This window comes from Felis catus, chromosome C1 (assembly GCF_018350175.1).
Source record: "Felis catus isolate Fca126 chromosome C1, F.catus_Fca126_mat1.0, whole genome shotgun sequence".
Lineage (NCBI taxonomy): Eukaryota > Metazoa > Chordata > Mammalia > Carnivora > Felidae > Felis > Felis catus.
The window spans coordinates 216572161-216598798 of NC_058375.1; the positions used below are offsets into that span (position 1 = coordinate 216572161).

Sequence of the window (26638 nt, forward strand, 5' to 3'; positions counted from 1 at the left end):
ATGGAAGCACATTTACAGAAATCTCCAAACTCTGCGTCAGAGATTGGGAGTCTCGGAAGACGCTGCTTTCCAAACACTGCCAGTTCTGCCCGCTCGGCACATTTTTGTTGTGCAACATTTCTTCCCAACCAGCAATTAGTTGATGACTCTAGAATTTCTGCCACGGGTCTGAAGAGCGTTAGCGGAAGTGGTGCACACCCTCTGTGCCTCGCGTTGCCACGGTAACGGGCACGCACATCGTCTTACTCCTGCGGCTCCGGGTCGGCCCATCCAGAGCTCCACACGAAGCCGTGTTGGCCTCCTGGAATCCGATGTTTTTTGTTTTTTTTTTCTTCCCCCTACTTTTGAGAATTCTCTAGACTTTAACAAGCATGTGTTTTACGATGAAAACAAAACAAGGAAATACGTTTACATGTCTGCAGAGAATTCTTTGGACGCTAGTAAATATTGATGAGTGATCTCCAAGATTGGCTGTTTTCTGAGCCTCGCAAGGTGCAAAATGAGCTTTCTGCTGTGGCCACGTGTTGACTTGCCGACTGTTGGCGTCCTTGTTTGCACTTGGTCTGCCAGTGGCCTTTCTCAGCCTCTTGGTGAATGTGGTGCAGGAAGAGGGGAGAGCAGGCTGCTGCTTTCCACCCCAGCCCGCGTGAGAGGCTGAGAACTCAGTCGTGTGTTAGGTTTTTTCGTTTTAGTTTTTTAGAGAGAGAGAACATGGCGGGGGGGGGGGGGGGAGGACGGAGGGAGAAGGGCAGAGGGGAAGAGAGACAAAAATCTCAAGCAGGCTCCGCACTCAGCACGGAGCCCCTAATGTGGGGCTCCATCCCACGACCCCAGGATCATGACCCGAGCTGAAATCAGACGCCCCACCGACTGAGCCCCCCCAGGTGCCTGCTAGCGTGTCAGTGTTTATTGAAAGCAAAATTGGTTCTCCTGAGATGAGCACCATTCACCCCATAGCTGTCCATCCTCTCAGGGATTGTGTGTGTGCGTGTGTGTGTGTGTGTGTGTGTGTGTGTGTGTGTGTGTGTGGCTTTCAGCAGTTCGGAGACCAAGACCTGCTTTGAGCCGTCAGCGGTTCCAGAGTGAGCTGTTTAAAGAACCAAATGGTAACTGGGCATCACTGTGACCCCTGCATGTCACCAGAGGAGCCGTGAGCCGTCCTCGGGGAATAGTGGCAGAATGAGTCACTGGGGCCACGGAGCTTGGACGCAGGGAGCAGCACTTGTTACCATAAGTTATAGCTGTTTACAAACCCGTTATCATTTCACACCCGTTATCTCCTTAGCCCATTGAGGCCGGGAGGAAGGAAGAGAGGGTATTAAATCCTGTTTATGTCCTGTGGATGAGAACGAGGGTCAGGTGGGTGAGGGGCTTTCCCAGGTTCCCGTGGAGCAGAGTTGGCACCAGAGTGAGTTCCCATGTCTCCAGGCCCGGTCCTGCTGTCCTCGGACCATGTGGGGGCGGGGGGGCTCCTAGGTGGGAAGCGGGAGACTTCGTGGAAGGACGAGAGCGTGATGCAGCCCGTGGATACTTGGCTTACGGTTATTCCGGCACATCCTGGGCACAGTGTGCTTGTCAACTTCGCCTTGTCACCCACGCCGTCTGGCCAGCCACGCACAGTTGTCTCTGTTCCTTCAGTGCTCCCGCGGGGACAGCGACACCAGCACCCTGGGCTGGAGGAAGGCCTTCTGGGCATGGGGAGGCCTTCCCACTGGCTGGGAGCCCGCAGGCCGGGGAGGGGTGTGAGTGGGGGCCCCCAGCCTTTGCTCCACCTGACCCCTCCCTCCCCCGAGCACTGGGCTCCGAGGCCTCCTTCAGCCAGCACACGGTCGGGGTCCGTTTGGGTCCCTCCAGGACTCTGAAGATCCAGCCCCAGGGCGTCCTCCTGGAGCTGGGGGCGCAGCCGGGAGAGGAGGCGGGCGCGCTGCTGGAGGTTTGTGTCCCCAAGTCCCCTGGCACTGCTGGGAACGTTCTCTGAGGATTTATTGGTATTTTAGAGTTTTAAGAAGGATAGATGGTATCTAGATGTTGTGTTCCACGAAAACCAATATTGATCTCTTAAAAATATGTGAGACCAAGGGGCGCCTGGGTGGCTCAGTCCATTAGGGGTCCGACTTCGGCTCAGGTCACGATCTCATGGTTCGTGGGTTCGAGCCCCGCGTCGGGCTCTGTGCTGACGGCTCGGAGCCTGGTGCCTGCTTCGGATTCTGTGTCTCCCTCTCTCTCTGCCCCTTCCCCCCTCAAAAATAAGTAAACATTAAAACTCTGTTCAACCAAAAGTGTACCCCCATCTCCTTGCAAGGCAGAAATGCCTTGTGTGAACGCCCGCGGTGTCCCAGACACAGGGGAGCCCAGGGGAGCTGGGCCTCTGCTCTGAGGGACGCCCGAGCCTGCAGGGTGGGCCGCTGGGGTCGGGGTTACACTCTGTCTCCTGCCTGTGGATCATTAGCTCTTAGTTTTCTCCTTGTACTTTCGACATCACAGCTGCCTTCTCTGGGGCGTCCCCTTGCTGACTCCCAGTGTTAGTCTTCTGCCCAGTACACGTCTGAGCGCTTCATAGGGAAGGAGCGCTGGCCAGCCGTGTCACAGACCTTCGGAATCCGAGCTGGCTGGCGGTATTCTGTAAAATTCCATGGTGTATGTTTTTCCCCCTTGACATCTGGCTCTGGGAACAGAACTGCCAGCTGAGAGGCTGGCCAGGACTGCACTGGGTGTGGTCCCAGAAAGTGGAGCTGTCCCAGGCCGGCCCGGGGTGAGGGGGGGTGCTCGGGGAGGGGGCGGCCAGGCCCCGGATCCCTGGGCCACAGCCGGCCCTCCTGATGCCGTGGGGCCTTCCGCTGCCCTCCCCCGGTGTGGCCGGCCCTGCCGTCTGAGTGGGGAGGACATGGGGGGGGGGCACCGTGTTCAGAGAGGTTACATGGTCAGATGGGTCCTCCAAGGTCACAGACCAAGAGCGATTTCCCAGGACATGTAACTGGTCAGTCTGTTGGAGGCCTGGAGGAAGCCAGGGACAAGAGTGAAGGCAGTGTTGCTTGGGATGGAAGGGACTCTTGAGAGTTCACCAGAGACGTTTCCTGTTTAACAAATCAAACCTTTTAACGAGTCGGGGTGTCAGCTGCCAAGTTTTGGAAGGAGTCAAAATTACACCTGTTATAAGGTAGTGATCTGGGGTTTTGTTCTGGCCAGTACTTACAAGAATCTGATTTCTCATTTCCCAGGGAGATTGTGGGCTCCCGCAAAGTACAGCAATCATCATAGAGAAAGAATTAGCAAGAAGATCCCTCGCTCCAGAATTGTACGGTATCCGCCTTAGGTGGGTTTGCCCCCTCCTTTTGCGCTTGGATTGAACACAGTTCTTGTGTGTGTGTGTTTCCAGAAAACAGAAGTGAATATTAACGTTTTTAAAAGTACTTTTTTTTTATTAAAGGCTATTTATATTATAGAAACTCGTTAATGTTTATTTTTTATTTACAAAAAAAAAAAAAAGAGGAAGACAGAGCTAGGAAGTAAGGGGAGGTTTGCTCTGGCGGAACGCGCTCTGGGGCGTCCCGTCCCGTCTTCAGCTTTCTCTTCACTTTCCAGGTAACCCCCTGGCTCCTCCCAGAGTGCTACTGGCAGTAATAGTAACAGAATAACAGAAATAGGAGAACAGCTTCAAGAGACCACAGAGAAAGGAAGCAGCCCGGGTCCCGTGGGGTCCAGGGCGCCGCTCAGAGCTTGGTCATTTTGGAGGAATGTCTGTCTATGACAGAAGGTCTCCTTTCCTTCTTTCTGGTCTTCTTTATGGGTGGTTTTCTTTTCTTGATGTGCAGGGGTGGGTGGCGGGTCCGAAGCCAGGAGTTACCACGCCTGGGTGGATAACTGGGGTGCTCAGGCCTGGGGTACGGGTCAGGTGCGGTCAGAGAACCTGCGTCTGTGTGTGTTTTCTGGACGGGAGCCCAGGGCTCGTCGGGTCTCGTCGCCGGTGAGCAGGAGACGGAACCAGCCGTACAGACATCACAGACTAAAAAATACAGTCTTGGGTTTCCGCTAAAATGGAGATTTGGTGTGACTGTCTTTGTTTCTTCAAAGGGCGTTCATCGATTGTAAATGTGATTCGAATCTCATACCTTTGTGGGGTTTTCACCTGGGTATGTTTACATGGTAGACAAAGAAACCCTTCCTCCTTCTGCCCCGGTTTTAGAGCACGTGGTGGCCGCACAGTACTGCGTTCGTGGGTGCGTCCTTTAGGGGCCGGAACCGCATCTGAGGCCCGCAGGTCAGAGCCCCGGGCAGCGGGGGGCCTCGCCTGCAAGAAGGGCTCTGTCCGTGTTGATGTTGATAATTATGTAAAATTATTCTGGTCCGCAGCCTGCAGACTCACTGGAGAACGATCAGACATGCTTGACTTTCTAATTATAATCATAATCCGAGCGCAATTTCGGGATTTTGTTTCCCAAATTGCTTATTGTTTCCTGCTTCCCCTTAGCTCAGCGAAGCCCCTCGTCTGCTGCCGGGAGGGAGGGAGGGTTGGAGGATTTCAGCCCGGCCTCCCCGCTTCTCCTCTCCCTGGGGCCCCGCCGGCCCATTAATTGATCGCACCTTTCCCCCGCTCTCCGAGCCGGTGCCCCTGGACGGTAGCCTGTTTCAAGCGGAGCCCAGATGCACCTTCTTGCGGACGACGCGTGTGCGGAATCAAAGGACGAGGGCGGCAGTAAATAACTCCTGTCAGCTGGGGCTCTTGCCGTTGGTAATGAGATCTCAGGGGCGATGCCTCGAGTGCCCAGACCCCTCCAGATGATCTATGAATCGGTCTCTGCCTTTGTGTTGATTCAGACTGACAAATACACACTTAACCAGCTAATCACATTCAGGTGCTAAGGGAACGGAGCATGACTTTGGGTGGGTGGGTCTCCCTCTGACTCTTGAGAACCCACGAGGCCGTGGAACCAGGGTAAGAAGAGTTGTGGCTCGGACGGGCACAGTTTGGGAGTTCCCAGCCGGTGGGTCCAGGGCCACGTGGCGGTTGGGTGGGACCCCGGCCAGGGAGCCCGGCTCAGTGGTTCTCCCCGGATGGACGTAACAGCAGCACGTACCGGCTGCTTCCCGGGGCTGGTCCTGACAGCCAGCTCTGTGCTCCTGGGGCCGCGTAAACCACGGTCCCTAGAGTCCAAACTAACGCCTCCGTGTGAGGCTGTGAGCTCAGGGCTTTGCGGTGCCTCTCATCTTTCAAATGTTCCGCCTCCCTCCTCATCGTGGCTGGGGGTGCTCTTGTCGTTGGGCAGTGGTGTGGAGGTGACCCTGTTTCCCAAGGTGAGGTTGAGCAGAGAAGTTAGAAGTTGTATTGAAATGGTTTTACCTTTACTCTTTATATGAGATGCTGAGGCACACAGTCAGGGATACAAGGGCCTTAATAATTTGGCAACTTTAGAAGAAAATGGGTCCCACCTTGTAATCTAAAGTTGTTTACATTTTTTTTAAAGTCTTTCAATTTATTTTGAGAGAGGGGGAGAGAAAAAGAATCCCAAGCAGGCTCTGCACTGTCAGAACCCGACACGGGGCTCAAACGAGATCACAACCTGAGCCGAAATCGAGAGTCGGACGCGTAAACGACGGAGCCACCCGGGCGCCCGTAAACTTGTTTACGTTTAATGTGCTTGTCGGAGGCCCTGTCCCCCGAACCTTTATGCTTCCTTTATTGAGAAGTATTACATCTATTTGAAGAGGAGCTGGGGATTCAGAAATTACCACCACCATGTTCCTCCGAGGAAGAAAAAGGTCAGGGCAAGAATTCTTAGCTAAATTTTTGCCTGTGGCCGTTCCTTTGTCTCCTGCTCTCCCTTGAAAACTACTAGCCGTCGTAAGGAAAAGGAAACATGAAAATATATCACAGGTAAATGGAACCACTTTATTGCTTATCACTCCAGGTGATCTCCCGATAAATTAAAAGAAGTATTTAAAATAAACTGGCGATCATTTAAAGATACTCCTTTGTGAGCGAGCCTAATTGGCACAGCCCTCCCCACGGAACAGGCTCTTCGAGGGCATTTCTGAGGAGAGGCTGTAATTAACAGCAAATTAGCATATCGCAACACGGTGCGGTCCACGGGTGTCCTTCCCCATCTGCTGTGTCAGGAACTGAGGGGACACCTGGCCAGCAGTGGCCCGTAAGGGTTCTTTGTCATTTAGGAATGTGCGGATGAATCAAAATCTTTGCCGTGATTTTCTTCCTATGTTAAAAAAAAAAATACATACGTAGGTATATATCCTAACGTGCACATATATATGTTCTGGCCAGATGATCGTGAAAACCCCTAAATTTTCTTTGTTGGTGTCTGTTGATTTACTGAACGCCTGCGAAGGTGCTAGGCACCCGCCCCATCGGTGCTGGTGAGCAAGCAAACGAGGTCTTTGGTCTCGGGGTCCTTGGAGTCTAGAAGGAAAGGCAGTGTTGGTCATAGGCCCCCTACTAACCGTAAAGTTAACAGTGTGGTCAGTGCTGCTTGGTGGGGAGGTGGCTGCTGCAGGGCATAGATGCCAGAAGAGGGATCGGGATGGGCGTCTGTGGAGACAGGAGCCCAGGAGTCCGTAGCAAGCTGCTGTTCTCCTCGGACATCTCAGTAGAGGGAGGAGTGTGGGTCATCCCAGAAGGGGCAGCGTGCGCAAAGGCCCTGCGGTGGGAGGGATGGATTTGAGGACGTGGAAAGAGGCTGTTGTTGCAGGTGCTCTGGGGATGGAGAACACGGGAGCCATGGAGTGGGGGTCAGGGGCTTTGTTCCTTATACGGCCTGTGAGCAGGGAGACGTCGTTGTCACAGAAGGCTTTCCGGTGTTGGATGTTCCATCAGCCTCGCGTTGGGAGCACGGAGGGTCTCTGTAGGAGCCTGGGTCCGGTTCCCCCGCCCTCCCCCACCCCCAACCCTTTGTAACCTGGCAGGGGGTTTAGGATGTACCAGGCACAGGGGCACACACCAGCATCCACGTGGTTGGGGAAGAGGCTGGATTTGCTGCCTCTGTATTCACCATGAGTCCTTTTGTGCAAAACACAACAAAACATCGGGTACCACGAGGTGCTGTCTTTCTCCATTTTCTCTGCCTCTTGGGAATACATTTGATTCTGTGGCTGTTCATTGTTCAGCTGAGATGTTTGCTCCACTTAGAGCACGTGCCATATGTGATATTCTTACAACACATTCAGTTCCCTCGGCCTCCGTAATCCTAGGGCCAGCTTCCCAACAACCAAGGCCAACTCCGCGTCTGCCTGTGGGTGCTGTGCGCAAAGAAAGAATTCTGTGCGAGGCGAGCGGTTTATCTGTGGGTAGTTTTTCTGGTAAAACGCAAATGACTGTGTGAAGAGGGTGACAAGGAGCGTCTGGTGGTTCACTTGGTCGGAGGGGGTGTGGCCACTGGCCGGCCCAGCTGTGGGGAGTGGCGGCCAGGCTTCCTCCGCCGGTCCAGGGCCACGTGACTGGGTGTCAGAGAACCAGTCTCCATAGGGCATCTGAGCACAGCATCGGTCCTCTGCCTTGCGCTGTCTCTTAGCTGAGCCCACTGGGGAGCCCACTAGGATTGTGAGAATTGCAGTGATCTAAAATGACCTAAAATTGGAGGGATCCCATTCTTTACTCGCAGCCCAAGATTAGTTTTTCAAAGCGTTATCTCTCTAGTGTTTCTAGGCACAGACTTTATTACATTTTGCCTAAATTTATCCATAAACATGGATCAGATGTACAGTTGGCACGACTCTCTTCTCCAAGCCATTGTAGCCCTATTTCTTATGCCAAGAGAAAGTATTTTAAGGCAGCAAGGGTCAGCTGTGCTCTGGTCCCCTGACTTCACAGGATAACTATGCATTCTGCCTCTCTTGGGGAGCTGGGTTATTGTGAAACTAGGTCAAGTGATTGTTTTTCTCTTTTTGCCTATAGCCGTTCAAAAGACAAAATCATTTCCTCAAAAACAAACCTTCTTGAAAGTCATATAGTCTTGGGATGGCCATCAAAGGCAGAAAACAAAAGAAGTTTGCCTTGACAACATCTGAACAACTGAATGACTTTTGAGCACAACAAACACTTTAGCCAAAGTTAAAGGCAAATAAAAAACAAAATAGTTAATGACATATGGCAAAGGGTTGTCTTTTATATACAAAGAGCTCTTATGAAGCAATAAGTAATTCCCCAACAAAAGGAATGGGCACAGACTCATCAAAAGAAATAATGGGGCAGATAGTGTGTAAGTATATTTAGCTTTACTAAGAACCAATTGAAGTGATGAGGTGACTTTTTCTTAAACCCACTGAAGTACAGGGGCGCCTGGGTGGTTCAGTTGGTTAAGCGCCTGACTCTTGATTTCGGCTCAGGTCATGATCGCAGGGTGGTGAGATCGAGCCCCATATCTGGCTCCTCACTGAGTATGGAGCCTGCTTAAGACTGACACACTCTGTGTGTGTGTGTCTCTCTCTCTCTCTCTCTCTCTCTCTCTCTCTCTCTCTCTCTCTCTTCCCCCACCCCTCCTGCCGTCTCCCTTGTGTGTTTTCTCTCTCTCTCAAGTAAGTCAACATTAAAAAGAAAAGCCTAGTTAAGTACAATCATAAAACAAGAAGAGACCCTGTGTTGGCAAAGGCATATGGAAATCGGGCCCTGTCTGGTCTGTTTCGGCTGCTGTGACAAAACACAGGTGGGTGGTTGAAAAACCACAGAAATTCAGATCTCACAGTTGTGGAGGCTGGAAGCGGAGATCACGGTGCCCGCGTCGTCGGGTGAAGGCCATCTCCCAGGTAGCAGACTTCTGGTCGTGTCTCACATGGCAGAAGGAGGTGAGGGGGTGCCCTTGGACCTGTCTTAAGGGTATTAACCCTGCTCACGAGGCTTGTGATAGCACCTAATAGGTTAGATTTCAACCTATAGATTCGGGGGAGACACGTGCAGGTCATGGCATTACCCTTTTGCATGAGTGGAAAGAATGTCGATCAGGATAGCCTCTTGGGTGGGGGGGATGGACAAAGTGCAATAAAAGCCTTAAAAAAACGTATGTAGCCTTTGAGCACTTGTACCTGTGTCTGCCAACCCTTAACCCTGGTCATTCCAACCCATTAAATACAAACACATACGTCCGGTGCACAGAGACCACATACGTTTATGGCTTCCTGCCCCACGTGGCGCCTCTGCCTCCCCAGCTGTGGTCCGTGTGACCTCAGTCCGTGCCTAGCATGGGGTGGCCCTCCGCTGAATGTTTTTGCCCTGAACAGATTTTTTTTTTTTTTTTTTTTGGTCAAGATTAATGGTAAAGAAAACAAATTTTTTTTTTTTGAACACACAATTTAAAAAACCACTTTGCAGTTTAACAAAAGCTTGGGAAAGATGCCCTTTTTGTTGGGTCTTTGAAGCCAGGGGGGACGTATTGTGTAATTTTTAAATGCCTTTAACTTCCCTAGAGATGCTTATAAAATGAGAAAATGTGGATCTTCAGTTTTTGTTTTTTTTTTTTTAAACTTCGAATGAATTAGAAAGTCAGAGTCACAGATTCTCCGGGGATTGGGCAGGGCCCACATTTTATGAATTTGCAGGGAAGAAGGGAAACATTTGCTTTCATTTTTGGCACGCTGGGGCGGCCTTACCAGGGGATTGTGACTTTAAGGATTCATTATAATGTGGGGGGAAAAAATGTTTTAAAAGCCAGAACAGATATGTGCAAATTAGCGAGCGACGGTAATAAAAGTAACGATTTTTAAAAACGAGGTTCACACGTCCAGAGAAGCGGATTTTGTTCCGTGTGTCTGAAGCGCAGAAAGTTGCTCTTTGTGCAATGTTGAAACGCCGGAGTTTCAGAGGAAGGTAAATGGTGGTTGAAATAATTAAGCCCAAGTCGGCGGCAGGCCGCTGCTGCTGCTGCCGCCTTGTGAAGAACGTTGGCTCGTGAGTGGTCACCTCTGATCTGTAATGTGGCTAAAGGTTTGGGTAGAAACAGATTTTACCTGTAAGACATGTGCTTCTTTAAAAAATCCTCTGAAATCAGCTTCCTTTTATTGTGGAAGTGAATGCAGTGGCTACTTTTAGCAAGTGCATGAACTTACTTTTGAATCCAAGTCCTAAGACCGTGAATCTGGAAGCCTGGGTCTCTGGTGGGGGTGTGGGCTGGGGGTGGGAAGGAGTCCAGGTCCGTGGGTTAAGTAACACTTCATGGAGCATCCACCAAATGTGACTTGTCTAATTTTGAGAACACCAGCATTCAGGAGGCTCACGTCTTTATTTGACTGCACATGTGTGTTTGGAAGGGTTGTACAAATTTTTTTTTTTTTTAATGTGTATTTCCTTTTGAGAGAGGGGGAGAGAGAGACAAAACACGAGTGGGGGGAGGGGCAGAGAGAGAGCGAGACACAGAATCCGAAGCAGGCTCCGGGCTCCGAGCTGTCAGCACAGAGCCTGACATGGGATTCAAACCTACGAACCGTGAGCTCGTGACCTGAGCCGAAGTCTGATGCTTAACCTACGGAGCCACCCACATGCCCCGAAGTGTTGTATAAATTCAGTCTAACGGATGCACAAAATTTTTGCTCCTTTTTTTTTTTTTTTTTTTCCTGTTAACTGCAGTTTTGATTTGTAAACTTCTGTCCCTTAGTGTGACTTCTGATTGTGTTCTGGTTGGAACCCAGAGCTCCAAATTCATGGGGTACTCGTGATTTCTGTGTGGTCGTTACTGAACCACGAGGGCTGAAAATTTCCAGTAGGTTTTTGTGGGTGATTTGAGAGAGCAGTGGCTTTTGTGGCCCCCACCCCTGCTCTGCCGAGCCATACATCATTTTTGGGCACCTGGTCGGTTCTTGGCAGTTTACGCCCCGATCTATCCAGTTTAATTGGCTTCCTGCAGCACTAACTGAATTTCCTGTAGACCCATTTTACATCGATGCAGAAATTTTGGGGCACAATTCAGGCACAAATTAACAAGGTTCAGGGTAAGGATTTACAGACTACAGGGGCTTTAATTATTTTTTCCTTGTTTCCATGAATAAGATCGATTATTAAGCTCGTATTTAGACAATGTTCCCTAAGTTGGAAGACTTAATTTTAATCGTGCCTATTATTAATAAGCTCTGGATAGTAGTATTTAAATCTTATCAAGCTGTGGTTAAATGGCTTGTATAATCTCACTTAATATTCACCAAAAACAAAAACATAACCTGGGGGGAGGGGTGTGGTGAATATATTAGAACGATGAATGGCTCCCAAGGACACCACATCCTAATCCTGCGAGTATGTGACCTCAATCCTGTAAAAAGGATTTTGTAGATGTAGCTAAATTAAGGCTGTTTGGAGGGGAGGTTAGCCTGCGGTATCCCGGTGGGCCCACTGTCATCACAGGGGTCTTTGTAAGAGGGAGGCCTGAGGGTCAGGGTCCCCGGAGGAGATGTGGGCGGAGTCAGGAGCCAAGGAATAGGGGCTCCTTCTCTAGGAGCTGGAGAAGATGAGGAAGCCGATTCTCCCCCAGAACCTCCAGAAGGAACACAGTCCCGTGGAGACCTTGATATTAGCCACATCTGATTTTGGGTGTGAGATACGAAGGCTCTCGTTTTAAGCGATTCGTAGGTGGTAATTTCTTTACAGCAGCAGCAGGAAACTGACGGGGTGCAGGGACTTACCACCAGGCATCTTGCTCACTGTCACCTTAGCCCATGTCCCTTGTCAGCGTTCAGATGCGGGCGATTCCTTCTGCGTCACCCTGTGCCGCTTTGTCCGGGACGTGTGCCCTCGGTGCCGGTCTCGGTGCCGGTCTCGGTGCCGGTCTCGGTGCCCTCCAGGCCCTTCTGATGCGGGCTGGCCGCCTGTGCCGTCTCCAGCAGAAAAGTGTTGTCCCCCCCGTGGGGGGCGCTGCCTTCTTGGGGCCTCTGCAGCGCCCGCCCTTGGCTCCTGGAGCCCTCCTCCTCCACACCCGCTGTCCTGCCCTGCCTGTGCCCAGATTCCTCACCTCCTTAGGCACCAGCTCTCTCGCCCTGGCCCTGGGCAGCATCACTGCCCGGTGGGTCACTGCTGGTCTTCTGGCCACTGTTCCTGCCCTCCCTGAGGTTTGGCTTCGCGCAGCAGCCAGGGGAGCCCTCGAAGCCCAAGTCAGGGCGTGACCCCCTCCGACCAGAACCTCCCCCTGGCTTTCCAGGCCCGATACAGCCCTCTGGCTCCCCTGGCGCTCGCCTCCTGTCCCCTCCACGTGCCACAGTAGCTCTTCTGCCCATCAGTGTCTTGGTCTGCTTCCTCTTCCCAGACGGCCTTCCCCCAGTGTCCTTGGGGCGCAGCCCCCACTGTTTTCAGCCTTCACTCAGGTGTCACTGGAGAAACCTCCTGGGCGACCACCCCCACCAAAGCCCCGCTCCCTTCCCCTGCCTCACGCTTCACCATGGAACACAGTCCCAGGCACACAGTGCTCCTTTCTTTCCCTGCTGTGGATGGAGTATGAGATCGGGAGGGCTGGTCAGTGCCCAGTGTGTCCCCGCACTAAGGTGGGGGTCCAGCCCCTAGCAGGTGCCGTCTCCATGGTTGTCCCCAGCACGAAGGGGGGGGGTCCCCCCAGCAGGTGCCGTATCGGTTTGTTCCCAGCATGGAGGTGGGGGTCCAGCCCCTAGCAGGTGCCGTCTCCGTGTTTGCTAGGGATGCAGGTGAGTGAATCTTGCACAGCTCCGTTTTCCTCTCAGTTGTGGTGGACGGATCTTGAACCACAGCAGCTGTACTTTTGTTGGTGACGGAGGTTGGCACCCCCTCCTCACTGCTGGGAAGGTGATGAAGTCTGGGGGTCGTTGTGACTTCTGGAGCCAGGGGGCCCCGTTTGGATCTTGGCTCTGCTCCCAGATTGGCTGGGTGACTCTCAGTCTCCTCATCTGCTAGTAACACTGGCATGTTACAGTCCCGCCTTCTCAGAGCAGGTGCGCCGGTTAAGTGACATGGGCGCGTAGAGCAGTGGGTGCAAACCACCGCTGTGGTCTTTCTCGCCATCCTGACCGTGGGCACCCCCCAAGTTCTTGCGTCTGTGTCAAGGGATGCCATCCAGCTCCTTAGGGATCCGTCACGTCTCTGGTGTGGTTCCCCTGGAAATGGGGAAAGATACCCTACCCTTTGTGCTTTGGAGGCTTCTCTGACTTAATGTCAGTGACCCCACTGGTCGCTCCGATAGGAGGATGAGTCATTCCCCGTGTCCGTGCTTATTTCCTGTGTTAGAAATTGGATTGCCTGCTCTTGGCACGGGTTTATATCCCGAGTATTTGAAGACAGAGGAACTGTAGCTGTTACTTTTGACGTGTTCCCGGTGCAGTAGGAGGGAGCACGATTATGCCCCCGGGGGCAGCTGTTGATGTCCGGGCTCCATGTGGGACAGGGTGCCGCTCAGGTGGCCATCCACGCCGAGGAATGGTGGCCTGCTTTCTGGACATTTCCTGTTGCCTCTTATGGACTCGGCCCCTTTTCTTGCAGCAGAAACGCAAATACGCATTCTATCTAGTGTTTGGCCTGCTGCTGTCCGTCGTTAAATCCTGTTTACTGGTTCAGAATGCCTCGACCTTCCCTTGATGTGTGGCGAATAGGTTACACGGAGACAGCTGTCCAATGGGATGACACATTCTTGGTTGCTTTGGTTTGGTTTTTTTGGCTGCCCCAAAATAAGTTTTAGTAAAATAGTTCAGGTTAACAGCTGATGGTTCTCTTCGTGTTCTTCCCAGCTTTGAGAAGAGAACTTTCCAGAATGGTCAGTGCCTGTTGGCCACCCTAGCTCTCCTGCTGGCTTTATAGAGTGTTGGTTGTGGTTTAGCCTGTCAGCAGGTTCCGGAACGAGCTAATGAAGTCTCTCTCACGCTGTCCGGCCAGTCAGTGGCCGGTGGTATCTTCTTCCTCCAGAGTCACCTTAGCTTCGCGAGACGGGCACTGCCCTGTCATCTGTGTGCCCACACGTGCCTGGGGTGGCGAACGGAGACTAGACCTTGTCCCTGGACTCATTCTGCAGAGCCAGGTAAGCATGATCTAGACCTTGTCCCTGGACTCGCTCCACAGAGCCAGGTAAGCATGATCTAAAGATAGGTGTTGGAGAGGACAGCGTTGGCCTTGCTGTGCCTTTTCTGTTACTGAATTCTGGTAGGTCTCGTTGCTCCTGTTCAGGGACTCACCAAAGTCAACCCCTCGGTCAGTGTCCGTTTTGAAAACCAGACCTCTAACCCTGGGAGCCCGGCCAGGACAGAAGCAGGTGGTTCTGTGGCCACTCACACCGGTCTTAGGAGTCAGTTGGACCATAATGTTTATTCAGCACTTCGGGGCCAGTCTGTTCTTACCACTCAGTCACGTACCCCACCCCTGTCGCACGGCAAGATTTCGGGAAATGCGTGTCTCTCGCACGTCATGCACACCGGACAGTCGTTGTAGGAAGTAAATCGCGATGCTTGTGGTCTCCCCTGCCGGTCAGCACTGCTTCAGGGGGTACGGGACGTGGGAAGGTGCGGGTCTTGGTGGGCTGGGACCCACGCTCCCGGCCTTCCCTGCCCGCACCCTGGAGGGAAGCGAGGGGGAGTAGGGAGGCAACAGTAAGGCCCTCAGTTATTTGAGCGTATTTTAGGGTTGTGGTCATTTTCCGTTGATTGCCCTGCGTTCAGAGGCCGCCATGGCTGATATTTTTTACCTACCTGGGCCTTTCTTTTCCTTTGGGACTTGTGACAGAGCTGCAGAAACAGTGCATCCAAACGGAGGGACCGCTCAGGGGACGGATGCACGTTCTGTGGGCTGTGCACAGACAGATCCGTGGGTGGCAGCCTGTGGAGCAAGATTTGCTTTGCCTCATGCCAACTGGTGTCCACACTAGCAAAACATGTTTTGGGGACAGAAAATGAGCTAATTTGGAAATGGTGGGTTATTAGACTCCATTGGCTCTGCACGTGGCAGCTTTGAAAGTCGCTGCTGCAAGTTTTCAGGGTGTGGTGAGCTGTCCTGGGTCGAGACCTGGGTCTTAGCCCCTTCCTCAGTGCCCTTTCTGTCCCCATCCCTGTGCCACTGGCCTCCACACTGGTGCCCATGGGCCCCCTGCAGGTATGTGGGCCTTCCAGCAAGGCTGGGTACGAATGGAAAGCTAGGCTGCCGTGTTGTAGGCCTCTGAACTTACACTTCTGGAAGCCTCCCAATGACACATTTGGGGTGTATTTCTTGACTTTTGGCTTTTTAAACCCCCCCCCCCCAACTTGAGACATTTTCTCTGAATGAATGACACATCTCTGCTTTCTGCCACCCTAGGTCATCCCTTCCTATGCCAGATTTTTTTCTTCTTTTGAGTATTGTAGTGTTTTTTAATATCCGTGAAACGCTTAGTATTTGTAATATGGCAAAAGGTCGTATTTAATAAGGTATAGCCCCCAAGAGGAAAATTTTGTTTCCGTTTTGAAGATGATTCCAAAGCAGGCTGCCTCATGGATAAGTTAGATCACACCGAGTGTGTCCATAAGCAGGGCCTTGGGGGAAACCTCTCACCACTAATTACTAACAGAAGAACCCCGAAATAGGGCCAGCCCACTCCGGAGAGCGTGGCCAAACATTAGCTCTGCAGCCTGCGTCCCGAGTGACATTTTGCTGAGAGGAAACTTTAACTGAGCGAGCTTTATATCCTAACTTTTGAAAGCGTTGAATGATTCCAGTACTCAAGTCCAGAGAGGAGACCAGGATGGGTGTTACCATGCAGCTCCCTGATTTAAAAGTTTGCCTTGTTTGCTTTCTCTGTAGAGGGTATGTGTGTGCTTATGCTTTGTTTTTTTTTTTTTTTTTTTTTTTTTTGTTTGTTTTTTCTTAGGTTATTTATTTTGAGAGAGGAAGAGAGAGAGCACGAGCAGGGGAGGGGCAGAGAGAGAGGGAGGGGGAGAGAGAGGATCCCAAGCGGACACTGCGCTTTCGGCCCAGAGCCCAGTGCGGGGCTCGAACTCATGAACTGTGAGATCATGACCTGTGCCGAGATCAAGAGTCGGTTCCTCAACTGACTGAGCCACCAGGCACCCCTGTGTTTATGTTTCTGAAAGAAAGAGCCGTGGACCCACTGGGGGGCCCATCCCTGCTCCCCTTCGCCATTGAAGACGGCCGTGCCTTTCCCACCATCTGTGTCTCTCTGAACCGTGATGTGTGTGTCCTCACACGGTGTCTGGCATTCTGTGTGTACCAGGGGCAAGCACCTGCATGCTGAAGATACCCCTGTGCAGTTTGAATGGAAAACGGTGTGTTTCTCATTTTACCTGCTGTAGAATATTCCCTTTAGAATTTTACTTATTTCACAGTTCAATATATCTCTTTAAAGACTTACGAAATTTTATTTTCCGTGTTTAAAAACATTTTCCTGCCGTGTATGCGCGTGCCTGCGTTAGACTTGTGCTAAGTGCTTGCGTACGTGTGCGGAGGGGGCCGAGGGGGACCCACGTCCTGCCCAGGGATGAGTTTGTAGCCTCTCAGACCGTGTGGGTGTGTTTGCTGGGAGGGCCCTCAGGATGGCTCCAGCCTCTGGGTAAGGGACTTGGGGTGCCGCTGTCTTCCTCCTCCCTAACCTTGAGGTCTCCGAATATAGCGGGAAAGCGCACAGACCTGGGCTGCTTCCGGACGCCATCCAGACAGCCCAGTCGCGGGCTCTGGGATCGAAGCCTTCCTAGCAGCAGGGAGCGGAGGTGCTTGTGTGGCGATCTGAGTGCCCTGGGCGGTTGACAGCCTGGCGGGGGCAGCTGGAGGCAACCTGCAGGGGTCCCGGGCAGCTGGGGTCAGGGCTGGCTCTGCCTGGCTGGGAGAGAGGGGTATTCCTACCTGGGGGGGGGGGGGGGAATCGTAGGCCTGATTGTCCAAAAGAGAACGAAACTGTGCTGTGAAAAGGCACTGTGAGCAACCCAACAAAATAGCAATTTTCACGTTTACGAGTCACCAGGTTTTTAATTCGTTAAAAACATCACCTCGGAAGGGAATTACGGGATGACGGCGTAAATACGGGCGCGTGAGCGTTCAGACCGTCTTCGTGCCCCTTTCCGAACGCGCCGTTGGCTGTGACACTTTGTGCCAGGAGTGAGATGTGTGATCTGAAAGGTGATTTAGGACACTGTCACTGTTGGTAGGAGTGTGCACTGGCCGACCCGTCTGGAGGGGCACGTGACAACCTGTGAGCACTGTTTCAGAAATGTTCTCACGTTTGATGTAGAAACTCCACATGGAGAAAGGCATAAAGCGAGGTCGAAGGTCAGCAGAGAGGGTGTCAGAAGAATGCATGGGGGTTAGTTGCTGCATCTTATGAGTGAAAACCTGGGAAAACGTAGATATTATCCCGGTTTCTGTCTTCGCTGAGCGGTAGGTGGAAATCACCGAATACAGGGTGCGTGCGCTCCCTGGGACGTTTGTTTGGTGGCTTAACGGGGAGACCCCAGGTGGGGCCTGCAGCGTCCCGGCTGGCACTTGGTGAGTGTGTGGCACGTGGGTTAATGCCATTATTTTTATTTTTATTTTTTTTAATTTTTTTTTCAACGTTTATTTACTTTTGGGACAGAGAGAGACAGAGCATGAACGGGGGAGGGGCAGAGAGAGAGGGAGACACAGAATCGGAAACAGGCTCCAGGCTCCGAGCCATCAGCCCAGAGCCTGACGCGGGGCTCGAACTCCCGGACCGCGAGATCGTGACCTGGCTGAAGTCGGACGCCTAACCGACTGCGCCACCCAGGCGCCCCAATGCCATTATTTTTAAAAAGCACATTCTATGTAGAGATCGCGAAGGACGTCCACCAGCCTGTGACTGGAGGTCACAGTAGGTTTTATGGATCATTTTTTCCCCTTTCACTTTTCTTTTTTGAGAGAGAGAGAAGGCATAAGTGAATGAGGGGCAGAGGGAGAGAGAGGGGGACCCCACGAGTGGCAGAGAGGGAGAGAAGTGGGGCTCACCCAAAGTGGGGCTCGAGCTCACCCAGTGTGGGACTCGAACTCACGAACCGTGACATCATGACCTGAGCCGAAGTCCGATGCTTAACCACCGAGCAAGCCCTTGTGGCCCTTAACGTTTTTCTTAAGTATATATTGCTTTCCTCAGTGACCTTGTATTACGTATATAAATGAAGTTATTTACTTAGTACTTAGCGTGCACAAGCAGGGGAGGGGCAGAGAGAGGGAGAGAGAGAGAATCCCGACCCGGCCGCCCACTGTCAGCGCAGACCCTGACTCGGGGCTCAGACCCGTGAGCTGTGAGATCATGACCTGAGCTGAAACCAGCAGTCGGACGCTTGACCGACTGAGCCACCTGGGCACCCCACGATTGAGGCTACTTAAAAAGAAGTAACGAGAGGCGCCTGGTGGGCTTGGCCCCGGGAGGCCTGGGACTCTCGATCTCGGGGTCGCGAGAGCTCAAGCTCCACCCGCGGCAGAGTTAAGAAGGACTTACTTGAATGGCACTCACAGCGTCTTCTCAAGGGGGCAAAGCGCAGTGAGTAACAGGTGCTGGCTCAGAGGGCAACAAGCACTGTCCGGACGGGACCTGGCCTCTCGGGCCGTGACGTCCTGTCCCACGCAACCTCTGAGCTGCTGTTGTAGCGGGAAGTACGTCAACACGTGGGCGCAGCCGCGTCTCAGTAAAGCCTTATTTACAGAAACACACGGTGGGTGGGATTTGGCCCCGGGGCCCTCGTTTTTGACCTGTGTCCTGACAGATTTAGTATTCGAAATCCAGCAAGACCTGTAGGCGTGTTGATTTGTTTTCAGTGTTCTCATAAAGCAAAACTTGAAACTGCGTACGCTGAAAAGAGGCCACGTGTGTTGTTATTTACATCGATGCTGTAGAAGCCCCTTTTTAGGAAGAGTATCCCGTCTCTCCTGTAAGGGGACCGGTCTTCCTTCTGTTGTGTGGACAGCGGCCACTGGGCTGTTTGGGGTTCGTGGGTCGGGTGTGCTGATCTCGGTAGCCTCGGGGGCTCTCCGTCACGGGACCAAGTCCGGTTCTGCCTGTACACATTTTGGGGCACCCTCTGATGATTCCAGGACGGTCACAGTAGAATGCTCTGTCTCTGAGCTGTTCGCCACGCGTGTTGTGAGGGGACTTCATAGTGGGGTTCGCGTTTATTGCTGAGGGTGGATCCCCCCCCACCCCCCGATTACTCTCAGTGGTTTGAATGTTATTTTTGAGTCCTGGCCAACAGGAGAGAGGGATGAAGTCAGAATAGAAAGATACGTCCTGGAACCTCCTCGAGCGGAGGAGGAAGAGGGTCACTGGTAGTGAACTTGGGAAGAGAACGGCACCCTGGACAAGAAGGGGGTGAGCCGGGTGGGTATACGTCTCGCGGCCAAGCCCCCACTCACCTGCGGGTGAGTCTCCTCCGGTACCTGGGGGGCTGTATCTGGTGGGAGGAGAGGGGAGCACAGGAGCCTTGTAGTGAGTCGGCCCCCCCCCCCGCCCCCCGTGCCGGGTGAGTTCTTTGGGGCAGAGGGAAGAAAGCACACAGGGAGGAGCCCCCTCCCGGGGGCTGGGCTGGGCCCGGAAAGGAGGAGCTCTGGGCCTGGACTCCTGGATGGACCTGGCAGAAGGGAAGGGCCCAGCGGCCTCCGAGGGCCGAGGGCCGGACCTCTGAGGGAAGAAGAAAGGAAGCACCGGGGGACGGGCTCTCGGGGGAGGCGCAGCGGGACCGGACTTGGGGAGCGGGGGAGACACAGGCTGCCGTGGCCGTGGCCAGACCCTCTAGACCAGGAGGAGGAGAATGGGGCAGACGTGCAGGAGGGGCGTCTCCAGCGTGGGGCCAGGGGTCCAGCATGGTGACCGCTGTTAATAAGAACGTGAGTGGACTTCATGGACAGCAGCAAAAGACCGTCACTTGGAGGCTCGATTGTACTGACACTTTATTAATCACCGCGTCGTCTTCTGAAGCAGATATTCCCCGTTTCGTCGCGTTACATGGAACAATTCATTGCACTTTCTTTGTCCCGTTAGGGTAGCAGTATGTTAATATGGAACTTTAAATAGGGACCTGTAGAAAGGTTTTGTGGCGATTAAAACACATATTGAAAGAAAAGTTGGTGGAATTTCTCCTGACAATTTTTTCTGTATATTATTATCATTATTATTAAAAAAAATTTTTTTTTCATGTTTAGTTATTTTTGAAGGAGAGAGAGAGTGTGGGGGGGGCAGAGAAAGAGGGAGACACAGAATGTGAAGCAGACTCCGGGCTCCGAGCTGTCAGCACAGAGCCCGATGGGGGGCTCGAACCCACGAATTGCGAGATCATGACCTGAGCCGAAGTCGGATGCTCAATTGAGCCACTCAGGCACCCCTATCATTATTATTATTGCTTTAAATTTTTATTTTTATTTTTGAGAGAGCGAGTGAGCATGAGTAGGGGAGGGGCGGAGAGCGAGGGGAATAGAGGATCCGAAGCTGGCTCTGTGCTGACATCAGCGAGCCTGACGCGGGGCTCGAACTCATGAGCCGCAGGATCGTGACCTGACCTGAGCCCAAGTCGGACCCTCAACCGACTGAGCCACCCGGGTGCCCCTGCACATTATGCTTTTTTGAAGATGTTTGAGAGCGGGTTTGGAGCCTGCCGGCACAGGTACTTTCCCCGTCACGTGGGGTCCCGCACATCCAAGCTCTCCGCACCCTGGATTTGGTGAGGAGCCAGTGGGACGCATCTTGCTTCAGTTTCCACCTGAAGTCCCCGCCGCGGTGCCTCCGGGCTCAGCCCCGGCCTGGGTCGGGGCGCATCTGTCTTCCATCCCTAGGCGACCACCTTCCCCTGCCGCCTCCATGGCAACGCCCTGCCCCGCCGCCTCCATCTCGTCCCTCCCCCTAATTACGTGACAGCGAGGCCCCCGCTCGGTGCCCGGGCCTGCATAATGCATGAATCCCCGCGACAGCCCGCGCAGCCTGAGCAAAACAAAGAGCCCGCCTCGGAGAGATGGGCAGATTGCGGAAACATATTGCGAACACATTCGCTGCTAACTGAGGATCGTGTCATAAAACGCGTCTCTGGCCTGTCAAAAAATATTTTGACAGGGCCTCCCGTCTAGCTCCTTCGTATGCAAATGTGCAGGCAGTGCCTGGATACCGGGGCCACGCTCCGGGCGCAATCCACAGAGGGGGCGACCCACGTCGTCAGGGTTCACTTCACGCTCCTGCAGATAAACACGCCCAGACCCTCTGCGTGTTTTCCTTCTGATGTGTAAGCAGCCAGCTTGATGATTCTAATGCTGTCGGATCCTGGGGCCGCAAGGGGGTTCCCTGAAGATTTGAAGGGTTGCTTCAGGGGAGTTTAACCGGGCAACGCACGCCTGGAGCCTGGCATGAGTGGGAGGGAGGGGGGACCGGGCAGGCTGCAGGAAACAGCCAGGTGGAAGCTGGCTGGGGGGCTGCCCCACCAGGGCGCTGTCGGTCGAGAGGGGGCCTGTGCCCAAGGACCAAGCCACGGGGTCCTGGTTGTTCCTGCCGTGGCTGGCTGGCGCTGCCTGCCGAAGGCCCGTGGGCTCAGGGGGCATCCTTCCTCGGGGTCGAGTCTCCCCCGTGCTGCTTCCTCCAGGCAGTAATCCCGGGTTTACGATAATCCAGTGCCAGCCTCCCTGAGCTGGCTTCTGTAGGAGCCTGGCCAAGGGACTTAACCCCTCTGCCATGGTGTCCTCAGCTGGACAAGGGGGGCATCCATGAAACACGGTTGTGGAGAAAATTCAGCGAGCGAGGCCTGGAAAAATGCTTGGACACACATGTGGTGCATGGAGACGCTGACAAAGTACAGGTTGTTAGAACCAGCCCTGAGTTGGGTCTAGAATAGATCTTCTGCTGTTACCTGTGGCCGCTCCCTGGAGACCCCACTGGAGGTACTACCTGGCAGCTTCTGGTAAATCTCAATACAAAAGAAAGGGTGGGGCCCTTTGCCCCATCCTTCCCCTTATTGGGCCCAGGCAGTGACAGTCACATCGGAATTGGGACGGGTCTGGGTTTTTGGAGCCTCCTGCCCACCTGGAGACTTCACTGATGGGAGAGAGAAATATTTGCCTCTTGTGAAGCCGCTGTTGTTTTGGGGTTTTCAGTCATGTGTGGCTAAATCCAGTTAATCTGCAAGCCGAGAATGTGTTCTCTGCAGGACCCCAGAGGTGAGCTGCCCCTGCAGGTAAATTAACAAACCGGCTCTCGGTGGATCTTACCTCTGGAGCAGCGTTCCCAGGGGCGTGCCCAGTGGCTGGCCAGGCTAGGGGGAATTGTCAGGGCAGAGCCTGGGGGGGAATCTGGAGCCCCCAGGCCTCCCCCTGCCTGTGCACGGAGCCCCCACTTTGTCTCAGTGCCGGCCACAGCCGTGTGAACTCTGCGTGCGCTCCCGGCTCTGGTGAGCGGGCCGGTCTGAAATCCACCCGGGGCTGGCCAGGACCATCTGCCCACGGCCACGGTTCACACGGCTTGCTTTCTGAGCTGGGATCGGGCAGGCACATACAGGTCGTGGCTGCAAGCGAGAACCTTCGGATGCTTCGGTTGTCTTGTTGAGCCTGCCTTCTCCCCGGGGATCCAGGCTCTGTTGTCTCTCCTCGGTTTAGGTGGTCGTGTTTGTCCTCCGAAACCACGCCAGCCAATGTCATCAGGAGACGTGCAAGCAGGCTGACCATCTGCCGTCTTCCTTTTGCGCTTGCCCGATGGCATGTTGGCGCGTGGAATATAAAACGTGCCCTGTAAGTCACCTTGATGTTCCTGTTTGTTTATTTATTAAAAAATTTTTTTAAATATTTATTTTATTTTTGAGAGAGAGAGAGAGAGAGAGAGACAGACAGAGCATGGGCGGGGGAGGGGCAGAGAGAGAAGGAGACACAGAATCCGAAGCAGGCTCCAGGCTCCAAGCCGTCGGCACAGAGCCCGACGGCGGGGCTCGAACCCACGGGCCGGGCCGTGAGATCATGACCTGAGCCGAAGTCAGCTGCTCAACCGTCTGAGCCCCCCAGGCACCCCTTGATGTTCCTCTTTAGATCGATAGTTGTTTTAGCAGAAGGTTCAGGTGCTTAGTGGCTGGAAAACGGAGGGAGGGAGCCACGTGGGAAGACCTGGCTGGCCCTGCCTGTGCCGGAGGGCGTCTCTGTTTCTTTAAGAACCGGAAGCCTCGTACGAAGTCTTAGCCTCTCACTCTGGATGAGCTCCGCGGCCTTGAGTTCTGCTTTGCTTGAGCCCCTCCCCCAGAGGCTGCAGCCCGGTGCCCAGATTTTCCCAAATCTGTGAGTGGGCGCACCCTTGCACTTGGCTGGACACTGACGGAAGGAAGCCGCTGTGGCTTTAAGACAGGTGGTGGGGCTTTCCCCTCAGTCATGTATCTCTGGATTTTCTTCTTTCAGTTCGGTAATAATTTATCATGCGTGTTTGGAAATACCTGCTTGATTGAGCTTGCATCGGTGCACTGCTCGATGCCAGTCCTGCTTTTGAGAGCTCTGTGTAGGGACAGGGTAACCATTTGTGTTTGATGCCCTGTCACCTCCGCCTCCTTAGGAGCCTTGACCACAGCAGTGGCAATATCACCGCCGTGATTATACAGCCCGCGTGCGGTTCTGTTCAGAGCAGTAGAGAGCCCAGACGTTGGAAGGTCCCCTTACTTGGGACTGGGTCTCAGTGGAGACCGTGCCTGTGGAGCTTCTCACGGAAGCCGGAGCCTGGACGTTGTCCATCGGAGAGTTGGTGGCCCAGGCTGTGAACTCACCCACCCCTGATCCATTCTGCCACCTGGTGCCGTGACGAGCCGTGTGCAAGGCACTGTGGGTCGCCAGAGGCCGCACCCTCCGGGGGGCTCGGGGAATCTTTCTGGAATGTTTGCAAACGTCAGCAAGCCCTTCCTTAGCGCCCCCATTCCGAGTGGGGCTTTTCTCCCAGATTTCTCCACGTTCCCACTGTAGTCGTGCGACTGAGAACAAGACTGCTGGGTTTTTATGTTGGTCACAATAATACCATCTTCTCGTGGTGTCGAGATGGTCTGAATTGTCACCGATGGGGGCCACCTGTATGACCTCAAATCCGCGTGGGTTTCCCGTGACGCTTCCTCAGCTCCAGAACCAACTCTCCCTCGGAGGCGGGAACGTTTCTTCCCTGCCAGGGAATCTTCTCCAACCTTCAGGTGGTCAGCGCCTGACGTATAAGTAACAGGTGTCCCGAGTTTGAGTCTTGACGTTGTAGCCCAATCTTACGGCAGTAGTTGAGGCGTGAAACCTTTCTGAGCCTCTCCCTCGTCTGCAAAAGGAATAAGTACCCCTAAACTCCTACCCCAGGTAATTTTAGGAAGGAAGTGGTATACTTCTGTGAACACACCGTGTTCACCACCAAGCTCCCCATACGTGCAGGCAGTATTTCTTTTCTATTTCCCTTTCTCTTTTCCTCTGCTTGATGGGATTTGCCTTTCATCATGCTTGGTAATAGACCCGCCTAGAAGAAAAGGTTGTTGCCCTGTGTATTTGGTCGTCCTCAGGTGTGTAAGGTGGATTAACTCTTTCATCCATCATTCAGAAGATTCCATCAGCTAGATCAGTGGCTCTCCTGGTGCCAGCAGCCACGGGGCCCTTTCCGGACTCTGTCATTCCCTCCACGAAAGCTGTGCTGCTGGAGCCACTGTCCCCGGGGGACGTAGACTTTGGTGGGGGCGCCTGAAGAATGTCCTTCAGGGCGGGACGGTTTTCCTTTCTGTGCTCTAAGAGCTCACGTTCCGGAGAAGAGGCTTCTGAAGAATAAGGTTGGTCCTGAAATTGTCACCCACCTCAGCTGTAGTTTTCTTTCCTTCAGTGAGTGCGTTGAATCTTTGGGGCGTCTTTCTAGGACTTTGGCCTCATGGAGAGAAGGGGGTAGTGTCCCATGCACTGTGCTTTTGGCGGTGACCGTACTAAAGGATAAACACCCCTCCCCCTGAGTTTTGGTGGGCTCGGAGTCACTGGGCTCAGAGAAGGAGTGGGAAGGCAAAGCTCGTTGATTGTGGATGTGGTCATGGCTGTGGGACGGGAAGTGGATGTCCAGTTGCGAGTCTGGGTAATGTTGGGGACGTAAGAGCGCGTGTCTAGAACCCTGCCGGCTCAGCGGTGGGTCAGCCTGACCGAATCCTCGTGTCGCCACTCGTTACGGGCTGAGTTGTGTCCCCGCAAACTCCGTGTGTTGGAGCCCTGACCCCCGCTGCCTCAGAGTGTGATCTTGTTTGGAAGAGGCTTCGTTGCAGATGTAGTTAGTGAAGATGAGGCCTTACTGGAGTCGGGTGGGTCCTGAGAAAGGTGCTCTTACAGAAAGGTTGGAGATTTGGAGACAAACACGCAAACCCCCCTCGGCCCCCCACTCCCTGTGCGATTCAGCCCCCTGTATGCGGCTGTTGTTTGGATATCAGCTCCTTTATCTGCACAGCGAGCATTAGTCTTGCTGATAGGGTTGTAGGGTACCCAGCACCTTGTCGCATCTCAGAACGTCTCTCTTTTTAAGAGGAACGTGAAGGTAGGTGCTCTGGGCCAGAAGGCAGAACTTTCAGGCCTTTCCACACGGGAAGGTGAAGCAGTGCCACATTATAGAGGCGTGGCCACAAAAGGTAGGCGGTAGGTGGTTGTGTGGCCACGAAAGGTAGGTGGTAACTGGCCACGTCCCATACTAGCCGTATGGCCTGGCTATGTGCCTCCTGTTTCCTTGGGCCACAGTGTCCTTGGCTGGAAGATAGGAAGTTGGACTAGATGGCCACGTTCAGCCCTGAGATACTATGACCACGGGAAGGTGAATGTGGTGGTGTCGTGGCTGCGGTCCTAGGAATGGAAGCGCCTGGAGGTGCCTGTCTGAGTTTTGTCTGCTGCACTGCACGTAGTAGGTGTTTCACGCACAGCGGCTCAAACAGCGGAGATCGGAGCGAGCTCCCAGAAGAAGTTGTGAAGAGTGTAAAGATAAACATCAGTGATGCTAATGTCTCTTTATTAAAACAAATTGCAAAACAGGTTGGTCTCTCAATTTTGTTAGTGAAATTAAAAATTAAGAAAAATCTTGGGGCACCTGGGTGGCTCAGTCGGTTACGCATCCAACTTTTTATCAGGTCGCGATCCCGGGTCCGTGGGTTCGAGCCCCGCGTCAGGCTCTGTGCTGACAGTGCTAAGCCTGCTTGGGATTCTCTCTCCCCCTCTCTCTCTGCCCCTCCCTCACCCCCACCCTCAAAATAAATAAATAAACCTTAAAAAATAAAAAGCTTTGTATATACCCAGATAAAGGATCGAACAGAAAAACCTCACGGCGTTAATAGTAGCCACCAATGAGCGGGGAGATTACAAGTCACTGGCGTTGCTTTCCAGGATTGGGGGAAGAATAAACCGCGTGATCGTGTGTCTGGGAGTCAGATGAGTACCCTGGCTCCCCCATAGAGAACAGTCTGGGCGAAAGCGGAGACAGGAAGGGGGGCGGGAGACCAGTCGGGAGGTTTGTAGTAATCCGGCAGAGGGAGGAAGTTGGCCTAAAACATGGTTTCTCAACTTGGGCACGGGAGGCAGTTTGAACTGGATGATTTTTTTGTTTGTTTGGAGGGCTGACCTGTGTTCCCGAGGATGTTAGCAGGATCCCTGTCCTCTGGATCCAGCAGATGCGGGCAGCAGCCCCTTCACAGTTGTGACAGCCGTCAGCGTCTCCAGGGTCCCCTGTGGAGCAAAATGGCTTGTTGGGAACCACTGTCCTAAGACAGTAACAGTGGAGGTGAAGGAAGGGGG

At 53.3% G+C, this 26638-nt stretch overlaps 1 protein-coding gene and 1 long non-coding RNA gene across 7 annotated transcripts in view; both read left to right on the top strand.

Moving 5' to 3' along the window:
* Positions 1-26638, top strand: part of AGAP1 (ArfGAP with GTPase domain, ankyrin repeat and PH domain 1) — a 554841-nt gene that overhangs the window by 96277 nt on the left and 431926 nt on the right. The window contains exon 1 of one of the 6 annotated variants that reach the window (XM_045034666.1): positions 13746-13958. The exons of the other annotated variants lie outside the window; for them this stretch is intronic. The gene's annotated coding sequence lies outside the window, so the exon portion shown is untranslated. Of the gene's footprint in view, positions 1-13745; positions 13959-26638 lie in introns of those variants that run through there. 6 annotated transcript variants of the gene reach the window in all.
* On the top strand, positions 768-8390 carry LOC111561923. Its single transcript, XR_002744967.2, has 3 exons — positions 768-2752; positions 3219-3313; positions 7904-8390. It is a non-coding gene; the product is annotated as an uncharacterized LOC111561923 (long non-coding RNA).